Source organism: Hyla sarda, chromosome 4, assembly GCF_029499605.1.
Source record: "Hyla sarda isolate aHylSar1 chromosome 4, aHylSar1.hap1, whole genome shotgun sequence".
NCBI classification, from domain to species: domain Eukaryota; kingdom Metazoa; phylum Chordata; class Amphibia; order Anura; family Hylidae; genus Hyla; species Hyla sarda.
The window spans coordinates 107,218,396-107,225,482 of record NC_079192.1 but is presented as its reverse complement, the minus strand read 5'-3'; the positions used below and the strand labels follow the sequence as shown (position 1 = coordinate 107,225,482).

Genomic DNA, 7,087 nt, shown 5'->3' with positions numbered 1-7,087 from the left:
ACACTAGAAGTGGAAACAATTTAACAAATATATTTACTAAAAAACTCTTAGAGCCTTATTCCACTAATATGCATAAGTGTATAGACCCAGAGGCAAAACATGAAGATGCGGGGCCCCAATGCATAATCATAAATAATGTATAGTACTGGTCTCTTCATATAGTGCCCCTCAAGTTTCTAGTTCTAGGTGCATCTATACCAGAGTGCCTCCAACTGTTGCCAAACAGCAATCCTCGCATGCGCTGTCCGGGCATGCTGGGAGTTGTAGTTTTGCAACAGCTGGAGGCACCCTGGTTGGGAAACACTGGTCTACAACCCCTATAGTTAATCCCATGTAAAATAGATTATATGAATATATGGCTTGTGTTCCTATTTCTGGAGTACACACAAGAGATAAGGAAAACATAATATTTATCAATATCTCAACCTAAAAGTAAATATTTGTAAGTTTGAGGTTATCAATACAATATTTATAATCTTGCTGCTTATTTTGAACTATTGGCTTCCCTTTAGAATTGACACAGATGATTTTTGGGAAATGAACACTATATTTTATTGTATACATATATGAATTAGGAATAAAGCTTTTATCCCAGTAACAAGTGGCCTCTTGTGTATTGTACAGCTGAAGTCAGCATGGAGCACAATTGTGAGTGTATCATTTCATTAGCACTCAGATCACTGTGAAGCTTCTTGGAATGTAGTTTAGATTGTATTGATAGAATTAGGAAAGGCCTGATACAGCACTATTGTGGTAGACGGAGACACTGAGACCAGCGATGTGCAATTTTTAATGTGGAAAGTCCATTAGAAGACTGCCCACTGTGGACTACAAATGGTAAAATAGTATACACTGCGCTGGTTTGCTCTGTACTAAGTATATACCTAGCAATGCTTATTATTGCAGTTCCTCCTGAGTAATCAGAACATTCATAATTTTATTCACGTTTTTTTTTTTTTTTTCATTTTAAGCAAATTATTTTTTTCTTGTGTAGTTAAAGAAAAACTGACAGCTAGTTCACCCACACTAAACCCAATATATTGTGTTATAGTGCGGGTGAATATCTATAAAAAAAAAAAGGGGGGGGGGTTACTTACATATTTAGGTAAAGTATTTCTAGAGTCCTGCCCATTACTAATTCCGTTTCCATTTCATGATTTCTTTTTGTCCTGTGCGCAATGAAGGTGGGAAACTGGCTCGCTCAGCTCATCTGCCTCATTAATATTCCCTTCCTAGCCCACCACCCCTTCTGTGATGTGAGAGCCTGGGGAAAGGAACGTTCTGCTCCTTGCTACACCCAACTGTAGCAAGAAAGCCAAATGCTCATCACCCTCCCACCACAGGCTCTCAAATCACCGAAGGGGGCAGATCGAGGAATTACTATTGATGAGGCAGGGGAGATGGGCAACCGGCTGCCCACCTCCATTGTGCACAGGAGAGCAATGGAAATGAAATTAGTAATGGTCATAACTCTGGATATTCTTTTCCTAAATATGTAAGTAACCCTTCTTTTTTCAGCTATTCACTTGCACTATAAAGAAAACATGTCATTTTTACCGGAAAGTGTACAGCGTGAAAACCAAACCTTCAAAAATTTGCTACATTGCAGTTTTCTTTTCAATTTTCCCACATAAATAATATTTGTTTGGTTGCGCCGTACATTTTATGGTAAAATAAGTGATGTAATTATAAACTACAATTAGTGACGCAAAAAACAAGCCCTCATATGGGTATGTGGATGGAAATATAAAAGAGTTATGATTTATTTGAAGGCAAGGAGGAAAAAACGAAAATGCAAAAAAAAATTGGTCTGGTTTTTAAGACCAAAATGGTCCTGGTCCTTAAGGGGTTTAAATACATAGACATTTGAAATGGAATTTTACACTGACAGAAGTTAGAGCCAATATCTATAAAACATTGTGGTACATCCATCTTACCTATTTCCTAGGGACTAATTCACATGGCACTATGTGGGGTGGGAGTTGAGCATGGTAGAGATATGCAAATGGCAGTAACTGGCAGTTAAAGACAGTTACACGGTTCAACTGTCAAAATACTGACACAAAAAAAAAAAACAGAACAGATTGTCTAAGATATAGCTTGACCTCACAATTAGAGATAAGTGAGCAAAGCCTGAATAACCAAGTTTTGGTCAGTCTTAAATGCTGTTCTGAGAACATTAGAACTTTGCCAGGCTTGGGTTGCACGAGCCTGGCAACGTCACTATTAAAGGAAAAGACATGAGAAACACATGATGTTTTAGCATCTGAATGCATGAAAGGAATGAGGAAGTAGGAACACTGAGATGATGCCAGAGTAGCCCAACATACCATGTAGCTAGATGATCAAATGACCACAGGTTAGCCAATTATTGCTTGCATACAGCTGCCCAAGGAGACAACATATGGGTGGGTCTAAAAGGAGTGATAAAACCCTATGCACTGTGTTGCAGATAGAAAGCTGAGCTGAGTAGTGAACAATGCACAAAACAACTCTCAATGTGGAACTACCAATCTTAGAAATCTATCATACGACAATGCAAATCAATTTGAGCAAAGGATTGTACAGTGGGCTGACCTCTGTGACCTGTGTTACTGTGTCCAGTTACTGCCCTAACAAATCCACAAAGTTTGAATGCACAACGTGCCCATGGAAGTTATCACACTACAACACAAAGCAATTTGAGAAAAGCATTGTGCAGTGGCCTGACCTGTATTACTGTGTCCAGTGATTTTACTGCACTACAAATCCCAGCAATGTGACTGCAAAACAAGTCCATAGAAAGCTATCACACTACAACACAAAGCAATATGTGCAGGGCAGGGGGCTGTCCTGCATTTTACCTGTATTTTCAGAAAAATGCATGTCTACCATTAAGAGTTAACTGGGCCTGTTACGTCATGTTACCTGTATTTTATGGATTTAACCCCTTAAGGACCGGGGTTTTTTCCATTTTTGCATTTTCGTTTTTTGCTCCTTGCCTTTAAAAAATCATAACTCTTTCAATTTTGCACCTAAAAATCCATATGATGGCTTATTTTGTGTGCCACCAATTCTACTTTGTAATGACGTCAGTCATTTTGCCCAAAAATCTACGGTGAAACGGAAAAAAAAGTCATTGTGCGACAAAATTGAAAAAAAAATGCTGTTTTGTAAATTTTGGGGGCTTCCGTTTCTACGTAGTGCATTTTTCGGTAAAAATGACACCTTATCTTTATTCTGTAGGTCCATATGATTAAAATGATACCCTAGTTATATAGGTTTGATTTTGTCGTACTTCTGGAAAAAATCATAACTACATGCAGGAAAATTAATACGTTTAAAATTGTCATCTTCTGACCCCTATAACTTTTTTATTTTTCCGTGTATGGGGCGGTATGAGGGCTCATTTTTTGCGCAGTGATCTGAAGTTTTTAACGGTACCATATTTGCATTGATAGGACTTATTGATCGCTTTTTATTCATTTTAAAATGATATAACAAGTGACCAAAAATGCACTATTTTGGACTTTGGAATTTTTTTGCGCGCACGCCATTGACCGAGCGGTTTAATTAATTATATATTTTTATAACTCGGACATTTACCCATGTGGTGATATCATATATGTTTATTTACATTTTTATCTACACTGTGTTTTTTTTATGGGAAAAGGGGGGTGATTCAAACTTTAAATAGGGGAGGGGTTAAATGATATTCATTCACTTTTTTTTTCACTTTATTTTGCAGTGTTATAGCTCCCATAGTGACCTATAACACTGCACACACTGATCTTTATCATTGATCACTGGTTTTTCATAGGAAACCAGTGATCGATGATTCTGCCGCATGACTGCTCATGCCTGGATCTCAGGCACTGAGCAGTCATTCGGCGATCGGACAGCGAGGAGGCAGGTAGGGGCACTCCCGCTGTCCTGTAAGCTGTTCGGGATGCCGCGATTTCGCCGCGGCTATCCCGAACATCCCACTGAGCTAACCGGCATGGTTTCACTTTCGCTTTTAGCCGCACGGCTCAGCTCTGAGCGTGCGGCTAAAGGATTAATAGCGTGCGGCACCGCGATCGGCACTGCACGCTATTAGCGGTGGGTCCCGGCTTCACTATGACGCTGGGCCCGCCATGATATGATGCGGGGTTACCGTGTAACCCCGCATTATATCACGGGAGCAGGACCAAGGACGTACCAGTACGTCCTTGGTCCTTAAGGGGTTAAGAAAAAAAAAATTATTAAAAAAATGTATCTAGAAAACAAAAATTATCTAGAAATCAGGAACCAAAAAAAGCAAAAATACATTAACCAAAACAAAAAACAAACTTTTATATATTTTTTTCAAAATTGATTGCTGAAAAATGTTTTCAATATTTAAAAAAAAAATTCAACTCAGACTCTCCTCTCGTCTCACTTCATAAACACGTCTTTCTCTGCTGTGCAGATGTGATATAAACTTTTTTAAACCCTTGGGGATGGAGGGTTTTTCCGTTTTTGCACTTTCTTTTTTCCTCCTTGCCTTTTAAAAATCATAACCCTTCCAAAATCCATATGATGGCTTATTTTTTGTGTCACCAATTCTACTTTGTGATGACATCAGTCATTTTACCCAAAAATCTACGGCAATATGGAATAAAAGATCATTGTGCGAAAAAAATTGAAGAAAAATGCCATTTTGTAACTTTTGGGGGCTTCCGTTTTTACGCAGCACATTTTTCAGTGACACCTTCTTTTTATTCTGTAGGTCCATACGATTAAAATGATACCCTACTTATATAGGTTTGATTTTGTCGTACTTCTGGAAAAAAAAGTCATAACTACCGTATTTATCGGCGTATAACACACACTGGCATATAACACGCACCCCCATTTTAACAGGGAAATTTAAATTAAATTAAAATGTAAAATAAATGACTTGGACTAAATGCCACATCATCCCCCCAACTTCGTTTTCTTCTGCACCTCAGTTTGGTCCTGTCCCCTCCAGTGCCACATCATTCCTTCCCTTTTATCAGTCCCTGTGCAACATTTACCCCTCTCATCGCCACCTCCCATGTCTCATCATCCCCCCATGTCTCATCATTTCCCCCTGTCATAGACCACCACTAGCCATACAGACATTAAGCATTTAGTGCCTCCCCCCCTCATCATTTCCCCATCTCCTCATCCCCCACCCTGTCTAATCATGTCCCCTCATTATTCCTCCCCCACCATAATTTCCCCCTGTCTCATCATCCCCTACCCTGTCTCATCATGTCCCCCATCATTCCCCCCTCTTATCATTCCCCCTGTCTCATCATGTCCCCCCATCATTCCCCACCCTGTCTCATCATTCCCCCCACCCTGTCTCATCATGCCCCCATCATTCCCCCCTCATCATCCCCTCACCCTGTCTTATCATCCCCCCACCCTGTCTCATCATGCCCCCCATCATTCCCCCCTCATCATCCCCACACCCTGTCTCATCATGCCCCCCACACTGTTTCATCATGTCCCCCATCATTATCCCCCACACCCTGTCTCATCATGTCCCCATAATTTCCCCCTCATCATTCCCCACCCTGTCTCATCACCCCCCCCCCCCTCATTCCCCCCCTCATAATTTCCTCCTCTCTCATCCCCCATCATTCCCCCCCTCATCATTTACCGTCGCATCATCCCCCCAGTGGTCTTCAACCTGCGGACCTCCAGATGTTGCAAAACTACAACTCCCAGCATTCCCAGACAGCCAACTGTGGTCCGGGCATGCTGGGAGTTGAAGTTTTGCAACATCTGGAGGTCCGCAGGTTGAAGACCACTCTTCCCCTTTCCTTATCTGTCTGCACTTCGGCAGGTCAGGTCAGGCGGGGGGTCTTGCGGGCTGCGGTCAGTGAACCTGATGAGTGACTTTCCGGCTTCTCTGTGCACCATCACGGATCTCACTTTTCGGCGGCGACTACAGGAAATGAAAAGTGAGATCCGTGATGCAGCGCAGAGAAGCCGGCAGAGGAAGTCACTCATCAGCTTCACTGACCGCAGCCCGCAAGACCCCCCAGCCTGACCTGACCTGCCGAAGTGCAGACAGGTAGGGAAAATAGACAAATCTATAAAAAGCAGGGAAAGGGGGAATGATGAGGGAGGAGGAGGTAGGGGGAATGATGAGGGAGGGGGAGGTAGGGAAAAGGGGGAATGATGAGGGAGGGGGGAGGTAGGGAAAAGGGGCAATGAAAAGTGAAACTCACTTGTTTTCTCCCGCACTATCCACATGAACTGGTGTGGTGGATTGTGCGGGAGACGCTGATTAAATGGTAGGGCAGATCCGGACAAGGAAGGGCTCAGCATCTCCCGCACTATTCACCACACCAGTACCTGTGGATAGCGCGGGAGAAAACAAGTGACAGAGCGGGGAGGAGACGCCGCTGGTCACTGATTTAAAGTGGCCACGGCCGTGCTGTTAATACTTAACAAGCAGATGCTGCTGCGGACGCTTTAAATCAGTGACCAGAAGATTTATCGGCGTATAACACGCAGGCAGACCTTTTGCCTTAAATTTAAGTTTTAACATTGTGTGTTATACGCCGATAAATACGGTACATGCAGGAAAATGTATACGTTTAAAATTGTCATCTTCTGACCCCTATAACTTTTAATTTTTCCACGTACGGGGTGGTATGAGGACTCATGTTTTGCACCGTTTTTAGAGGTACCATTTTTGCATTGATCGGACTTTTTGATCGCTTTTTATTCATTTTTTCATGATATAAAAAATGACCAAAAAATACATTTTTGGACTTTGGAAATTTTTTGTGCATACGTCATTGACCGTGCGATTAAATTAATGATATATTTTTATAATTTGGACATTTTTGCACGCGACAATACCACATATGTTTATTTTTATTTACACAGTTTTTTTATGGGAAAAGGGGGGTGATTCAAACTTTTATTAGGGAAGGGGTTAAATTATCTTTATTCACATTTTTTTTCACTTTTTTTTTTTTTGCAGTGTTATAGCTCCCATATGGGGCTATAACACTGCACACACTGATCTTTTACATTGATCACTGGTTTCTCATAGAAAATCTATGAACGCCACGTCTAAAGGATTAATAGCAATCGGTGC

General features: G+C 41.4%; 1 long non-coding RNA gene across 1 annotated transcript in view; it reads left to right on the top strand.

The window, feature by feature from the left end:
• The first annotated feature begins 1,356 nt into the window (after positions 1-1,356).
• The window catches only part of LOC130368339 (uncharacterized), a 52,522-nt gene continuing 46,791 nt past the window's right edge, over positions 1,357-7,087 (top strand). Inside the window, exon 1 of the long non-coding RNA XR_008892426.1 lies at positions 1,357-1,495. This is a non-coding gene — a long non-coding RNA (uncharacterized LOC130368339). The remainder of the gene's footprint in view (positions 1,496-7,087) is intronic.